The sequence below is a fragment of the Ixodes scapularis genome, unplaced genomic scaffold, assembly GCF_016920785.2.
Source record: "Ixodes scapularis isolate PalLabHiFi unplaced genomic scaffold, ASM1692078v2 PGA_scaffold1__304_contigs__length_218370807, whole genome shotgun sequence".
NCBI lineage: Eukaryota > Metazoa > Arthropoda > Arachnida > Ixodida > Ixodidae > Ixodes > Ixodes scapularis.
Window position 1 is genome coordinate 110,965,458 of NW_024609846.1, and position 18,180 is coordinate 110,983,637.

Sequence of the window (18,180 nt, forward strand, 5' to 3'; positions counted from 1 at the left end):
TGTTGACAGAAGACGGTACCTGCTTTTCATCCGATTCCCCCCCCCCCCCCCCCCTTCTCGTGAGATACGTCAGGAATGGTCTCCTGCAATCAGGCTTCGATACATCAGCCCCATATGTGAGTGCACACACTGGTATCTTTATCACATTAAGCACATTGTAATTGTTGAGTAGAATAATATGTTGCAACAATTTTATGATTTTGATCGTTCTTCCAAAGTTTGCCCTCAGACTAAGATGATGTATGAAATGTTCCTTTCTGAGTACAGTCCATCCAGTCATCTTGCTGTCGATGAAAGCATGACATTATTCAAAAGACGGTCAAGCATGAAACAGTACATGCCCATGAAACCAAAAATAAAGAGGATTCAAGGTGTGGTCGTTGGCAGACTCCCAGACAGAGTACGTTCTCAAGTTCCAGCTGTACGAGGACGAGAACGCCGAAAAGCAACTCGACAGAACGTTGACGGAACGTGTTGTTCTCACGCTAGCCGATGGAGCCGTTCCAGTCGGCTCGCAGTTGTTTTTGTTAACTTTTTCACTTCAACAAACCTGCTTCAGGAACTGTGCAACAGGGACATTCCCACCTGTGGAACATTCTGCACAAACAAGAAGGATCTTCCACCTGAGGTCAAGGTGGACAACAAACTTAAAAGGGGTTCCTACCTTTGGCGAAGAAAAGAGGACGTTGTTGCCTACCAATGGAGGGACTCCAAAAACGTGCACATCATGTCGAACTACCATGATCCTGAAAGCCACTCAAGTCCAGCGAACACTCCCAAATGGCAAAAAAAAAAGGCAGTGGAGTGCACTGCGGTGGAAAAGGATTAAAACAATTGGATGGGCGAGGACGATAAATTCGACCAGAAACGCAACACATATGCCGCAGATCGTCGCTCAAAACACTGGTGGGGTAGGATTTTCTACTTTATTCTGGATGCTGCAGTGTTCAACGCTTTTATTCAGATCAGCTGTTTGAACACGCAGACGCGTTCCAACCGGGAAGTGAGGTTACTTTATTCAGGCGAACGATAATATACGCAAGCAACGGAACGAGGAAAAGAGTGAGGGGGTGCCACTTGCGACCTCTACAGTCGTGTACCTACACTTCCACCTGAAGCTTGGACGGCGGCTGTAACAAAATAATTTAATTTAATTGTATGGCAGCTGATCGCACAGAACAGCATCCGGAAACGAAGGACAAGTCTGGTCCCTACCCCAGCAAACAAGCAAAAAGAATGGCCATGCGATGACCAGTGTGCCCGAGGAGCTCCGGTTCGCTGGTAATGCCCATCACCCCAGCTTGACAGAAATGCATTGCCGGTGCCGCTGGTGCTCAACAAAAGCCAAAGAGGCTCACACAAAGTGTGTGTGCTGTGTATGCAAGGTTCCCCTTAGTGCAGTGTGTGTTGGCCCTTTCCATAGCCAGTGATGGGGTGCCTGAAGTAGGCCTGGGACGTCCCTGTCCCAATTTGTCAAAGCGACCTAAGTGGTTCATGGGACATATGTGTCCCACTTTTATTTTGGCTGTGAAAGGCTTGTCTGCTTCCGTGTTTCTTGTTTCGTAAATAAAATGGCTCCAGAATGACACTGGAAATGTTAAAAACTATGTGCAATGTTGTATCGTCTCGCGTCCAACAAAGGGTTAAAGGACCTGTGCAATGATTTTAAAGTTGAAAGAATCTGCATCTTCTACTTTTGACATTGTATCTTGCCCCAAGGACAGACAACACATCTCCTTTCTTCAACATGTTGCAATTGCACCGCGTAATCGCGAGGCACAAATTAGAATATTTCCCGACCCGCAGCCGCGAGCAGCGGCCATGAAAACCACGCGGCATGACGTCAATGGGTGACTTGTAAAAAGATAGGAAGTTATGCAAATACCTGTTCGATAAAAGGTAACTTTTCGATGAATCTTGTCGTTCCAACATAAATATAAATGCGTCAAAAATCTGGTGTCATCGACAAAATTTTTCTTGTACGGAGTTTTAGTAGCACCATCTATCCGAGGTCAAAAAAACCGTCAGCTCTATCTGCTACCGCGAACAGCCGTCAGAAACCGGAGGGGGACAGGGGCAGAGCCGGACGTGAATGGCCGGACCTGGACGAGACTTTCCTCCTCTCGCCTTGTTGATCGCGCTGCGCAAGCACATGGTCACGTGGTCGACAGCGGGTGAGTTCTCGCTGCTCACTGATGGCTCTAGAGAGAGAGCTTCACCAGAACTCCGTGCGTCCCCCATTCACATCGTGACTCGGAAGATGGTGAAGGAGTTGAGACGTGCCGAAAAACTCAATCTCAGTCAATTTTTAAAATAAAAACTAGAACATGCAGGCAAAAGCGTTTTTTTCTTCTTTACTTCAGAAAGGTTGAGACACCAACTCCCGAATTATTTAAGCGAAGCACTGAAATTGTTGCCGATTACGTGGCGGAATCGCAACATTAAGGAAAATAACCATATATATTTTAAACTTTCTCCTGTTGCAGATATTGTTTCAGCCTACCCGAAATTTTTGAAGGATAATGTGTTTAAAGATTTCCTTGTGGTCTAGAAAAAGCCTTGCTGCTTATTTGAAGTCGCCACATCAAATAACACATAGCCTAAAAGCTATATATTAGCGGCTCTAATATTAGGAAAGTTTTTCTCAAGCCCCGAGTGAGCCTTTTAAAAAGGCACTGACACCCCAAAGGTCACATTTTTTTTTATTGTCTAAAACGATGCAAGGTGTAGTCATAGACAAGCAAAAAAAAACGCATCACAAAAAAAATTTTTTTTACGCGGACGCGCCTTTTTATTTTTGGCGCTTTTCTCTCTCGCTCCTCACCTCCTCGCCTCTTTTAAATTGCGACATCAAAATCATAAAATTTAGAAGCTTTGTAGGTGATATTTCTATGACATTTAATAATGGCCATCGTAACACATGTCTTTTAACGCAATTGCAAACGCACTACGGCCCTTTTTTTTTAAATACCACAAATCGAAGTACAGTGGGATGTCGCCTTCTGGATTTGTAACCTCCCTCGAAAAACATGGCAGCGCCCAAAGCACATAGCAGAGGATGATCGGTGAGTCGGCGAATCGGACGGTCTTTTTTTAGGAGCCCGACGACCTCTCAGACTTCGAAAAAGAAATCGTCAAAGGGTCAAAACTGGGTTTGATGTCTGTGTTTCGTAGTTTTGGCTGTGACTCCTCCCGGGCAGCCTTTCAGACGTCAAGCGTCGTCTGCTCGCTGCGATAGGCAGGTGGCACGGCTCTCATGGAATAAAACCGGTTCTCCCCAATCTCCTTGTATTCCCCGGAGCACCGGCACACTTCTCTCCCACTCCTCAACTCCTCGCTTCGGGTCGCGGTGGTAGCGGAGGCGGAGGCGTGAAAGAAAGTAGACTCTCAGGACTCCGCAATACTTACTGTCACCGCACTGGCACGGATCGCGCGAGAACTTCTAATTCGGCATTTGGAAATTGTTTTTTTTACTTCACAAATATCGAATTCCCACGTTCCGAATTTCGAGGGTAATGTCCCGGCATCGTTTTCGATCGTTTCAGATAATAAAAAAAAATGATTTTGATGTGTCGGTGCGCCTTTAATGTCATACTAGAGCTTGCGAACCTGTCTGGTGGCCCGGTTTGAGTTCAGAATTGGCAAATAACATTAATGATTGCCTAGAACGTACAAAGCTCCGTGTTCAAAAGGCAGAACCAATGATGCCGTCAGAAACTCCTGCACTGCCAAGGCAAAAGGTAGGGGCAAACCTTTTTCATTTTTGAGGTTAAGAGTACCTGGCCATTGTGGACTATTTTTCGCGCTTTTCAGAGATTGCACTTCTGCCATCAAGTTCTACTATGGTTATGATACAGTTGAAAATATTTTTTCCCAGACATGGTACTGTATTCCCAAAGTTCGGATGTTGGATATTGGCAGTTAAATCGCCTCTGGAATTCAGGGCGTTCTCAGAATGTTATGGGTTTCGCCATCTCACCTCAAGTCCTTGTTACCCGCAATCCAATGGAGACCGAACGCATAGTTCAGACAGTAAAAAGGCTGCTGGAAAAGTCAGCGGACCCATATCTGATAGGGGAAACCCGACCCCTAAGAAAGAGCCCATCTGAGTTGCTCATGGGCCAATGCCTGCACTCCATGCTGCCTGTGCGCCCAAAAAATCAAAGACCGTCAAGGCCGAACTGTCTTAAGAGCCTCGGACAGAAGGACGAGACCATCAGAGAAAAACAGGCGTAACTCTATGTGAATAGTGCTCGCAGATTTAAAGCACTCCAAAAGCACCCCTTTTGGAGCGCACATATTCCACTCAGAGATCTGGCTCGGTCATCCTTCGCTGGCAGATTTGTGGCAGTGCATCACTGCACATGTGCGCCGCGGGCCGAGCATGCTTGTTCTGGGTTTACGCGGCTGGTGAAGGGAAGTGCATGCGGCGAGTGATTGCGTCTTGTGTGGTGCTACCTCGTATGTTCAGGGGGTGCAGAGGCTGGACTGGAGCGTGGCAAATAGTAAGTGCTGACCTCTGCAATCCCGGGAGGAAGAACGAGAAAGAACACGACAGAAAATCTGAAGGGACCAGACGCAAGGTTAGGCGTGTTGATTTTGCTGCAACTGATAGTTTAACTTTGTGCACTGCATGCCGCAGGTGTCTTCTTGTGCAATAAAGCAAGAACAAATTAGGCAACGACCGCACAAGTGCTGGTTTGCTACCTCTGTCTGTTTATTAATGTCTTACCAGTGATCTGAGCTCCACTGCTAGCAATCACTGCGTGCCCCGCCGTTACAAGGAGATGAACACGGATCTATCTCTCTCTGCTAGCGACATGGACTCCGTGATTCGGCGCTCGACCTGTGTTGGGTATTGTTTCTGCTGGTGAACAGCAACAGTATTCATGGTCTTCAAGTTCAGCTAGTCAAGTTCAAGCTCACGCAAACTCAATCGGCTGCCGTTTTGAACCACAGACTGTCTCCAGCGGGTCACTCCGAAAATGCAACTATCTTCCGCTCGTCGATTTAGAGCGAGTGCCACAGAGCGGTCTTTCTCCTCCCTTGCAGATTTTGGAAACCGATCCGGATCTACCACTGTAATTCACCATACGACAGCCATCATGCTACCTGCCCACTTGCACCATTGCTACCAGGTGTGGGTAAAGGACTAAGGTCCAGGCTACGGTGTTGAGACCAGCCTTCCGGCGGAGGTCTTGTGCCATTCAAATTGAAACAGGAATGGAGCCGCAGAGGAATTGTTGAGGTTTCATACTGTTCAAAGAACAAGCAGGGGAGGACACAAATTCCTCCTACGAATTTCCAGAGGGTACTAAGGCAAGAAAAGACGGACTGCCAGGCAAAGATGGGGCTCAGACGGAGCCTTGTCCTCTTGATATTCAATCGGCATCTCCGGAAGAAAGCGTAAACAAATTCATATGGGTAGAGAATTCCAAGATTACAGAATTTTCAGAAAATGTTTGACGACCCCTTTAGCTATGAAGCTTGACAAGCACCAAGCCCCATCGGCAGTGGTAGAAAAATTTGTGTTGTGAGCAAGCTACTAGCGCCACCCACCAAGGTCCTCTGTTCTTTTCATCCCTTAAAGTCAAGCCTGGCCAAAAAGGTGTTCCAGCCAACTTCTGTGTTTTGGCGCGACCGAACCATGCGGCGCATCAGTCCCTCGTTGCTTTTCTTATGCGCCAATAATAAAACTTCTATTCCGCTGTTACTTGCCTTGCCCTCGCCTCATCACCCTACGCCTCACCTGGTCGACGCCCGGCCGTAGTCCTCACAATTGGCGCAGTTGAAGTCGCTACCTGCCCGCCTGGAACCTCCTGCCTGCCTCTGCCATTACCGACAAAACCGCCAAGCCGCTCATCGCATGGGAGCAAGCGACGCCAGAGGACTTAGAAACGTTTACAAGTATGTTCCTACGCTCTGAAGCCGAGCGCCGAAGCTTAGACGCCTCTGGAACCAAGTCCGAGTTAATTGATCGAATCATCCTGGACATCCGCGTCTGTGAGTCCGAAGGAACCCGAAGTTGTTCTACCAGCCAACAACACTGGAACTTTGCAAGTTGCGCAGCAGGCTACATCTCCTCCGTCACAAGTCCCCAGAGATCTTGTTGCGACTTTGGCAACCTGCCTTGAGCAGAACACTAGAATGTTGGCTCGAATGGAGGAGTCCCTCGCCCTGAGACCAACCGAAATGACAATGCTACCCGAATCGTCGCAAACGCTCTCACTGTTTCATGACTCAAAACAGCTGTCCTCACGTCACTGAATTGAGGAACTGGAGCGAGCCCAAAAGCTTGCATCCTGGAACGACGACGCCCTGCGCGCTACTGCCGAAGGTAAACTGCACGGAACCCCCAAAAACTGGCACCTGGCATGCAGCGATGCTTTCCCCACGTGGCCATCATGGCGTGCAGCATTTCTGAGACAGTTCAACGACGACCTAACGCTCATTGAATGGCAAGTGAAGCTGAGCGAGTGTTTACAGGCAAAGAACCAGACTCTGCATACGTATATATCAGACTCTGCATACGTATATATTCGCCAAACTGCAAATCCTTGCTCGAAGTCCCATCTAACTGACAGACAAGAAACGAATTGAATACCTTCTACAAATACTTTGTGACGATCACCTTGTCTCTGCCATCGCCGCCCAGAGACCTGCTACAGTCGATGAGTTTATCGCAATCGCTACCGACCTGGACAACACTGCATTGCACATCAAGCGAGCTCGACCAGACAAGCTATCGGATTCTAGACAGACCAAAGCCCCGCGCACCTTTGACACCGTCAACCTCCGAGAAGAGTGCACCGCCACAACCCCGTCCCAACTATACATCTAGACAGCAGCGCTCCAAAACCCTCTCAGCAGAAGTGCAGAATGCTTGATACGACGCCATATCACAGAAATAAGGTGTCGCAGCCTTTCGTCCTGGGCCGAATTTGGAAGAAGCTCTGCGTTTCCACTGTCGCCAAAAGAGACATCTCGCGTCCCAATGCCCATCCAAGTCATCTGCTGCGACGACCACTTTGACCAAAATGCCAGCACTTCATAGCAGCTCTGCTGAGATGCTTGATGGTTCGCAAGTACAATGTACTCTTGTGATTGCCACCATTGCAGGTATCAGCCCAGTTGATGTATTCCCTGATAGTGGATCCAAGGTGACACTAGTGTCCCATGAACTCGTTAGCTTTGTGCCCCTTCTACCTTGGACTCGAGCCCCCCTTGTTGTAGGTGGAGGAACGCCAGTTATCCCAGCTGGTGCCATCTGTCTGAAAATTTCCGTTGGACCAGCCACTGCACTCTAAAAAAAAAGGGAGTAGTACTTCCTCCCTTAAAGGAGGAACTCGCGTGTCCCTTATATTGCTCTATAAAGGGAGGAAATTTCCTCCTACAAAACGGGGAGGAAATTTGCTCCCCTAAGAAGGGAGGAAAATTGCCACCTTTTTTTTTCTCAATGGAGGAAACTTCCTCCCCTCGTGTAAGTGATATAGCTTTCAACAGATGGCACTGAAAACGGCAAAAGAAAAAAAAAAAGTCGGAGAGGCGTTGTTTTATTTTTTTATCTTTAGGTTTTGCCGACTTTCGAACGCCACATGGTAGAGATGCACATACATCACTGAACATACAGAATACACGGAACATACGCAGATCAACCATGCACACAGCAGCAACAACGCAGCAACACCGGGCCCCCTCGTCTCTCTACGTACGCCAGGTTCCCACTAGCTCTATATATGGCAGTCTTATTTTTGAATCCGACTTTTTCGGTGACTGCTATCATTTGGCACATAAACGCGGAAAGGTGGAGTAAATGTTACTCTTACTTAATACATTATTTGAATTGTCTTGTGGAATAGTCCCCATCTCTTAATTCAACACCCCGAGCAAAGCAAATGTAGATCATTAGGCTAATTAACTAAAATTAAATAATTTTCTTCTGAATAAGTTTGATGAATTATCTTCACAATGCAGTTCTGAAATGCAGTACACTGTGCTAAACATCGCAATCAAGCTATTGCTTGATTGCGGTGTTCAGTGCCAGTGTAATTATTTTCAGTTTTGGTGGGGTAATTAATCATTTTAATTGATGCACAAGTTCAACGGATTTCCAAACAAACAAGATTACTAATTTTAACAAGACTTCTTGAAACAGCAGAGAAGATATCTTGGTTCATGCTTTGTCACCGGTGTTACAGAAATTTAGAATTGTTTTAATTTACTAATCTGGAGCGTTTTTCCTATAAAAAGCAAGTGCCGGGCGTGGTAAAGGCCCACGAACCATGACTTTGGTATCCTCAGCAGACAACTAAAATAAGACTGTCTTTGGTGATATAATGCAACCGCTTGAAAACATCACATTGCCCGAGTCAGAAAGTTAAAAATCCCGTGTTGAGAGTTTTAATAGATCGTTTAGTCACTCCCGCAACTCCATACGCAATCCGTTATGGCTTCCGCTATATATACCGTAGCGGAGCCGCGTTTTCGTGTTCTAGTAGAACGTTTGCAGCCCGGTGCAGGATATAGCGGTCCGAAAGCTAACGCAACGGAACACTTTCGGACACTAAAGCTAAAATAGAGGTTCGTAAAGCAATTGTTAGTAATCTTCTATTCATGTCTCTATGTAAATAGTATTTAAATTTATTATCGAGTGCTTATGTTCATGTTTGCTTCCTTTATAACTACGTCCAGTACGTTTGCGACGAGTTTGAGATCCAGGTTGTTGACGCCGGGTTAGCTGCGCTCGTTTCGCGACACAAAAGGGATCGCGTGATAATAGACTAAGTCAGCCGAATAAAAAAAAAAACACGTAAAAAACTGAGTTTTTCTTTTCTTTTTTTTTTTAGTGCGAGTTTTGACATGTAGCAGGAGATGGGGCGCAGCGCAAACTAAAAAGAAGCAGCGGTGAACCGTTGGCTCTGTCGAATCATGCATTTCTTCAAGCCCGCGGATCTGCCCTCCGCCCCCACTTTGCCCCGCAACGACAATGGAATGTCTGTACTACCCTTTCTTCCAAGTGGACTCTTCCCGAATGCATAGTCGACCTTGCTTTCTGGATCCGTTGCCTCGTCCCTTCCCCGAATCGTCATTGCAGTGTCGTTTCCTGTGCGGGGATATGGTTTTTGAAAAACGCGTGTTCCCGCAAGCCGGTCGTTTTTCCGATGTGGACGGACTACAGCGTGTGTCGGACGGAGTCGCTCGCCGCAACGCAGTGCTCGTTCCTATCGACTGGATATGCTGTTCTGTTTTAAACAGAACTGAAATAAACGCCTCACGGATTACCTTTCGCTGTATGGTACGTAAACTTTATTTCAAGAGTATAAGTTTCTCGCGGAGGTGACGGCAACCAAGCTACCAAGCGCTCAAGTTGCCGTCACCGCCATTAAACATGTTTCCGGTGGCAGCGGCGGTTCGACCGCCGCTGCCGCCACGAATAGAGAGGAGGAATTTTCGTCCCTTTTTCAAGCGCCACTAGGTCGCGCTGCATGTGGATCGGTGAAAGGGAGGAACAAGGGCAATTTCCTCCCTTCCCTTGGCGACAGGGAGGAACATCATTTTTTTCCTCCCTTTCTCCTCCCTCTTTTTTTTAGAGTGTAGAGTGGTCAAAGCTGCAGCCCTTGACAACAACGCCCTCCGAGTGATCTTGAGTGAAGACTGGTTTTTCTCCAGCCAAGTACAGTTTATCTTCCAGCCACCTAACCCCACCGAAATTCACCATGCCCCAACTGGAACAAGCATTCAGTGCCATGAACGGTTGCTTCCTCGGACGGCAAATGCTATAATGTTGCAAGCTTCAACTTTCCGTTACTGTGTGCATGGACACCACAGCCCAGCGGGGCTACAGTAGCTGCCCTTACCAGGCCCAGACCAGCCCTTGTGGGCCACATTGACAGCCAAGCCACAGCCCAAGCAGACAGTGCCCTGGACAGTGGACGTCTGCATTGACCCAGCCCTGCCTGCAGTACAAGTGGAGAGCCATCTGCCAGACCCACAGAAGATAAAGCTCTCGACCTTGTTGTCCAAATATGCGGAAGTGTTCGCCCACAGAGAAGACGATGCTGGCTTGTACGAAGGCATGGAACATGCGATAGATCTGCTTCCAGATGCAGCTCCCTATAGCCGGTCTCCGTACCACTATGCTGCAAAAGACCGTCATTTCCTCGAAGAACAGACAAAATCACTCCTTCGCCAAGGCATCATCCTCCTAGCAACGGGCCCATGGGCCTTCCCAGCGGTGGTTGTCACCAGAGGTTCAAAGAAACGTCTCTGTGTCAACTATGTGCCCCTCAACAAGATGACTATCAGTGTCGTCCAACCTTTCCCCCACGCTGATGATTTCATGAACGATATCGCAGGCTCTTCGTACTTCGCTTGTCTCGACCTAAGGTTCACATACTGGCAGGTTCGCGTCCGTCTGGAATATCATGAGAAGACGGCCTTTGTGATTCATCATGGAACATTTCATGTAGACTCGTATGCCTTTCGGACTTAAGAATGCGCCATGAATGTATCAACGTGCCATGGACTCCATCTCGTCCAATTTGAAGCCACATTGCTCACAATGTGGCATGCGAGTCTATCTGGACAACGTCCTGATTTTCGCTCCCACTTTTGACGAGTTCCTAACACTCCTTGATGGCGTCCTTCGCCTCCTTCGCCCCAGCGGATTCAAAGTGTCACTGGAAAAGTGCAGGTTCGCCCTGCAAGTCATCAAGTTTCTTGGTTTTATCTTGAGCAAGAATGGAAAGCACCCTGACCCAGCCAAAGTTGATGCAATTCTGCACATCCCCCGGCCTACGAACAGCAAGGCTGTTTTGTCCTGGTTCCAGACGGCCAACTTCTACCGTCGCTTTGTCAAGGATCTTTCAAAAATTGCATCACCACTCCAAAGTATCACTCAGTCTCAAGAGTTCACTTGGACTCATGCTTGTGATGACGCCTTCGAGAAGATCCGCAAGGCACTGACAGAAGCACCTCTTCTTGGTCACTTTGATCCAGACGCCTTATCCACTGTGACAACAGGTGCATTGGGAACAGCAGTTGTGCTTTCCCAGAAACGACAAGGCAGGGAAACTGTCATTGAATATGCAAGTCGAGCACTCACTGCTGACGAAAAGAAGTTGCACAGCAACGTTTGGGAGTGTATCGGCGTACACTGGGCAGTCACGATTAAGTTTCTCCACTATTTACCCCTTGGGTTTGTGGTGAGGCATGCAACTAGACTGTTGCATGCCTCACCACAAACATCCGACCCTCTCGCCGTTTCACCACCATGTTGATGGATTTCACCGAGTTTAAATTTTCAGTGCAGCACCACCCTGGTCGCCAAAACGTGGTTGCTGACATGCTCTCCCGGCTGTCCGCAGCAGTTCTCGATCGGCCACAGACATTGGCATCAACGCAAACAGAAGACCCACAGTGCAAAGCTCTGCGTCGCAGCCTTTCATCTTCAAAAGAGCCACACACACACCTTGTGGTCATTGATGATGTCCTCTACTATACCGACGATGCCACAGGGGTACAAACCATCGACGCTCCGGCCAATATGCGTCGGGCAGTACTGGAGCTGGTTCAAGATGGTGCAGGCCAAATGGACATTCCTCGAACACTGGCCAAAGCACGAGAACGGTACTGGCGGCCAGACCTCGCTGCCGCAGTAGCCCGTTATGTGAGAGCCTGCCAAATCTGCCAGAGCAGCAATCGCCCTGTGTCTAAAGGAGTGGGCAAAATGGGACTGATGCCCATTTCAGATGTTCCATTCATGAGGATTGCTATCCACCACGTCTCAATGCCAGCAACACCCACCAAGAAGTACTTACTAAACGTGATTGACTTTGCAACCCGTTTTATTGTTCCAGCAGCTGTGTCTTCAACCTCAACCAAGGACGTTTTAACGTACATGCAGTCCGTGTTCCTCAAGTGTGGATGTCCCTATGACTGTCTCTGCGACCATGGTTCAGCCTTTGAATCCCACCAGTTCACACAGTTCATGAAGTTACATGGTGTGAGGATTCACTACTCGGTTGCATACCGAGCAGCCAGTAATGGCCTCATTGAAAAAAGTAACGGGACTTTAGTTGCAGTGCTTCGTAAGCTGTGCACAAAGGACCCGTCATCCTGGAACAAAAAAATGAAAGCCGTTTACAATTCCCTGTAACGCCGGTTAGAGCGCAGCTCTTGAGGAGGAAGATGGAAGCGTACTGAGGGATAGGTGACTCCTTGAGGTCACGTGACCTCAAGGGGGTCACGTGACTTCAGGGTGACTTCAGGGGGTCACGTGACTTCTGGGGGTCACGTGACCCCCTGAGGTCCCCTGACCCCTCGAGGTCACGTGACCCCCAAAATTCACGTGACCGCCTTGAGGTCACGTGACCCCCTAAGGTCATGTGACCCTTAGGGGGTCACGTGATCCCCAGAAGTCACGTGACTTCAGGGGGTCACGTGACCTTAGGGGGTCACGTGACCTCAAGGCGGTCACGTGACTTCAGGGGGTCACGTGACCTTAGGGGGTCACGTGACCTCAAGGCGGTCACGTGACTTCTGGGGGTCACGTGACCTCAGGGGGTCACGTGACCTAAGGAGATCACGTGACTTCAGGGGGTCACGTGACTTCTGGGGGTCACGTGACCTAAGGGGGTCACGTGACCTCGTGGGTCACGTGACCTAGGGGTGTCACGTGACCTGGGTGGGTCACGTGACCTCGGGGGTCACGTGACCTCGCGGTTACGGCGACGCCGACGGCGACGCCGACGCCGCTCAAGCCGGAAACGGGCCCCTAAGAGCTGCGCTCTAAAAGCTCGAAGAGGCTGCGTTTGCTATACACTGTACCTATAGAGCAAGCAGTCACTTTTCCCCATTCGAACTCCTCTTTGGGTACGTTCCAAAGCTCCCCCGCCAATGCCACCTTCCCATTGGAGCTAAAACTCTTCAAGATATTGCCTTCTAACGCTGTCAGAGCACCGCAGTACCGCAGCCAGCAACACCGGAGAGGCTCAAGAAAAATGTAAGGCAGCCTATGACAAAGCCCACAGGCATCATTCCTTCCGCGTCACTCAGTTCGTATGGGTTCGACGCCAGGAGCCCATTACAGATGGCACGACGAAGCTAGCCCCCAAGTTCAAAGGAGTCTACCAGATTGTTGACCAGAAGGCCCCGGTGACATTTGTGGAGTCCCGTATCACAGGACATGGGCCCCACAATCGGATCCGTGAACAGCTGGTCTATGTCTCCCTACTGAAGCAATATGTCCCACCATATGTCGAACCCCACCTTGTGAACGACCAGGCCGCCTTGGCTCCTAAAGCTACCAGTTCTCCAGATGCCCTTGGGAGCGGCCTGCCTGCCTGTCCAACAGCCAGTGCTGACCCCAAACTTCCATCCCCTGGACTCAGCTCTTCCAGACCCCAACGAGCAAGACGACTGCCTGACTACCTTGCAGACTATTACCTATCAGAGTGGAGACCACTAGTGACTTTTGTGCTGTTCAGACCAAAGGGACTTAGTGTTGTTAAAGAGAGGCCAGACGTGAGCAAACTACTAGCGCCACCTACCATGGCCCTCTGTTCTTTTCATCCCTTAAAGTCAAGCCTGGCTGAAATGGCGTTCCAGCCAACTTGTATGTTTTGGCACGACCGAACCATGCGGTGCGTCAGCGCCTCATTCCTCTTCTTATGCGCCCGTTAATAAAACTTCTATCCGACTGTTACTTGCCCCGCCCTCGCCTCATCGCCCTACGCCTCACCTGACCGACGCCTGGCTGTAGTCCTCACAGTGTAGTATGTGCAAGGTACATAAAAGAACAAAAATACCTATAATAGTAGAGTAATAAAGATTCTAGTGTTTAGGTACACGAGCCACATTACAAGTTAAAACTATCAAAACCAAAAAAGCTAAATTGTTTAAAGGAAAGTGTGTAAGGACTTGTATCTTGTCTATATAGCTGTAAAGGAACTTGTGCATGTTCGTAATTCAATCTACATTTAAAAGCCTATCAGTATTCACTGTGGTGAGTCAGGTAAATGGAGCTGGTCAGGAAATGGATGGGTCACTAAACCCAGCACAGTGCAATGATGTCTCCAGTGATGTCATTGGTCTGAGCCATTTTAAAGCAGCCTGAAATCCACTTTGGAGCAGCAAAAAGAACTTTTAAAGCATAAGAATACACTACATTTTTATTTATATCACTTGTGGGAAGCCGAGGAGGAAGATGGCACGCGAGGGGACAGAAGAAGTGGCCGGCAGGCCGGCGCTCGTGACAGAACAACGTTTAGTTCGAAGCGAGGCAGGGGCAAGAACGGCAGCAGCACAGCAACACCCGGACGATTGGGCGACTCCGAGATTAACGGCCAAGAAACGTAGCGCCACGAACAGTGAAACGTTTTTGCACATCTTGAACGTATATGTGACTTCTCGGGAGAGCGGACCAGACAGGGACCGATCGGGCAGCAGTTTACTAGAGCGACCTACGTTAAGATTTGCGTGTCATCCTATCCAACCAGAAGACATTTTCCACTTCTACTTTGTAGTTCCGCTTTTACGCAACCATTTAGCATCTACACACCTTTCCAAAAAATGCTCCTAGGGCACCGCCATGTTGCTGATGCTGAAGCGGCAAGTGCAACTCTCACTCCCTCTATCAGCTAGAAATTTTTCGCCACCCTCTTGGACTGTGAAAACCCGCTCAGCGCGATACTCTACCTATGTTTTGCCGTTTTGCATTCAACGTGTTTTGGCCCCCCTTGAAGTTTCCACTTAATTTTTTTTATACGTGCTGTGTACCCTTTCTGTGTTATCTTCCACTGTGAGAAATAGGGCTGGTAAGTGCCTGCCATTCAAGCTTTCCTGCTCAACATTCACGGGAAACGAAGGAGAGGAAGGACGTCGAACGGCACTCGACGTGATTTTGCAAACAATGACAATTGTTCTCCCCCCTCCCGGAGATATTCCGCGCAGAGTCCTCTCCAAAAATAATTGTCCGGATGGGGGTGGGAAACGGGTCAGTCACATTCGTTCCTTTGCCTTAGTGCTGTTGTGAAAAAAGGAAGCTCTCCCCAAAAAGTGCCTAAAAACGAAATCAGCTTGGATTCCGTTTGATCGTCAAGATGTGACTGTCCTCAACAGTGACTGTGTTATTTGAGACCTTTCTCAAATAACTTCTTTTCGGGTAACGCTGCATAGTGTGGTACGTACAATATAATGTTTGAATGTTAATACTTTCAAAATTGTATGTCTGTGACCTGTCCATCGGGAAACATGTTATTTGTGAGCGTGAAAAATGCATGACTTTCGGCTATCCTCTATCGTAATTTATTTTCAACAGCTAAGCGCTTTGTCATTTGACACGCGGCTAATCGAGCGGCACCTTAAGAAGTTATTGTAGAAAAAAAAAGAAAGACAACTAACATTTCAGTTGCATTCGCTCTGTTGCGCCCGTACCTAACAAAAATAGTCGACAGGTTTTTGTTTTTTTGCTGTTTTTGTTTTTCAAATGTGATACAATGCTTTCTCAATGTCCTCGAGAAAATACATGCACTATGAAACACAAAATATAGCGGGATAAGACGAGAATTTAGCCGCCAGCAGCGTTTGAAACTGCGCCTACGCAAGCTGCGCCTATTGAAATCACAGTCCACTTGGTTAGGATTAGCAGGGACGCTGGTGAGAGCCTAGTCTCAAACTCAGTGAATGGGCTCGAAAACCGTTTGTTGCCCCTGGGGTCGAGTGTTTCTCGGAAAGGTGTATTGCACGGCTGGTTCAATTCCCTTAAACACAGAACTAGATGTCTAGTTGCTCAAAGAAACACGAGGCACGTCAAGAGAGGCAAGAAAACTGGTGAGCGAGACGATCCATGACCGCAGGCCGTATCGCTACCCACCATGAACCCCACCTAAATCCACATGTGAAGTATATCACTCGCAGGAAGGCTGCAAAATAAAAAAAAAAATATTTGCAACTATGATACTTCCCAAAACCACACTTTACCCAAAGGCCTGCCCAGCGGGGTCCAGGCTCTTATTCATAAGGCCTGCATCAGAGCAGTCTTAACAGAGGACATTCTTCAAAAGTGGAGAGCATATGTCCGCAAGAAGGGGAGACCACGGTTGCAAGACCAACAAGCTGGTGGCACCTCCAATCCATCTGTGATCTCGCAGACGACTTTGCCACACGTGTGAACCTGCATGCCCTCGACCCCATATACGACACCTACCGTATAAACGCGTGTAAGGGCCGCACTCGTCTAAGGGCTGCACCCCAATATTCACAATAAAAAATTTGAAAAAAAATATCAAAAATTTTTTGTGTATGAGTCGCACCCCTATCTTCCGAGACCTCCGAGGCATGGCACCCGCACTATCTTGTTTCTACACGCTTCCGCAGTGTGGCGCGTGCTTAGTTTCTCTGATTTTTTTTTTCCTTCACTTTTCTTTTTTGTTGTTTTTGTTTCGTCGTTTTGGCTTGGCGCTTGCCTCGTTCGTGCCCTGCGCGTCGTGTTTCGTTTCTTCAGCTTGGCGCCTCGCCAACAACTTGTTCCAGAGTCGTGCCTGTTCCTACAACGAAGCAATGGGCAAGTATACGGTGGGGTTTAAACTGAAAGTTGTCGCCTATGCTTTGGGACATGACAAGCATGCAGCAGGTCGACAGTTCAACGTCGATGAGAAGTGCACACGGCGTTGGTGTGACCAGAAAGAGGCACTGGCCAGCACCAGCAAGATGAAGCGCGCGTTCTGCAGCAAGCCTTGCAAGTATCTGGAGCTTGAAAATGAACTTCTTGACTATGTCGTCGAAGTCCGCAGCAACGGTTATGTCTTGTCAACGGACATGCTATGAATGAAAGCGCAGGCGCTGGCATGTGCAAGGAACGTGCCTGCTGGGGACTTCAAGGTGAGTCTAGGATGGATTCGAAGATTCATGAAACGGAAGGACTTGCTTATTCGACGAAGGGCGTCAATGTGCCAGCGGCTTCCCCTTGAGTATAAGGACAAGGTTCTGAGCTATCAGAAGTATGTGACTGACATGAGCAAGCCGATCAGACTCCCGTGTCGTTTGATTCACCAGAAAACTGCACAGTGGAGATGGGGCAAGAAAACTGTGCTTGTCCGCACGACTGGTGCAGAGCGTGAGCGATGCACAGTTCTGCTCTGCATCACCGCAGACGGACGCAAGCTGTCGCCATATGTCGCCTTCAAGCGGAAGTCGATTCCCAGCGGCGAAGCATTCCCGAAGGGTGTCATAATCCGCCTCGAAAAAAAAAAAAGGGTGGATGAATGACGATCTCGTCGTGAACTGTTTGAAGACCCAGTCTCGGAAAACCGTCCTGGCGCTATGCTCATCAAGAAGCCACTTCTAGTGCTGGACAGCTTTCGCAACCACTTAACGGACAAGGTGAAGAAGAAGCTCCGCGAGGTGCACACGCACTTGGCCGTGATACCGGGCGCGCTCACGGGGATGCTGCACCCGTCCGACGTCAGCGTTAGTCGGCCAATCAAAGTGGAATTCCACCGGTGCTACGAGGAATGGATGGCCACTGGCCAACAATGCGAAGACGCCGACTGGACAGCTCAAGAGAGAAACTCTGGAGACTGTCGCCAAATGGATACTGACCGCATAAAACACAATCTCCGTCGACGTGGTCGCCAAGAGTTTCAAGGTGACGGGCATATCGAGCAACTTCGACGGCACTGCACTCTAAGAAAAAAGGGAGGAAAAAAGTAGCAACGGCGCGCCTTCCTCCCTTCTACCGACGCGCCTCCAAGCGGACACGAGAAAAGGGGAGGAACGAAATGTTTTCCTCCTTCTCCAGGCAGACGGGAGAAAGCTTTCGCCCTCCCGACTCATCGTCTTTCGGTTTCGTTTTTCGAGCAGGTCGCGCACGTTGTTTAATAAATAGCTGTTGAGTCGATTGAGCTTCAGCAGCAGCGAAGGCCGCCTGTAATTCCGTCTTCTAGTTTAAACGTCCAGAACATTTCGGTTGCATTGACATTTTTATCACTAATTTTATCAAACGAGCAAACGAAGCCGCTAGAAACAGCGAAGTCCCGGAGCAGTGCCAGCAGCGCCACGTACACTGGGGGATGGCCGTCTCCGGATTGCGTGACTCGCGCGGCACGGAACTACAGCCACTGCAGGCTGCAGCACTACAGACTACAGTAGCGAAAGCACGCGGAACTGTGTCGACGTTTT

At 48.7% G+C, this 18,180-nt stretch overlaps 1 pseudogene; it reads left to right on the forward strand.

Annotated features, from left to right (window-relative positions):
• Nucleotides 1-298: 298 nt before the first annotated feature.
• Nucleotides 299-16,827, forward strand: LOC121048117 (annotated as a pseudogene).
• Nucleotides 16,828-18,180: the final 1,353 nt, after the last annotated feature.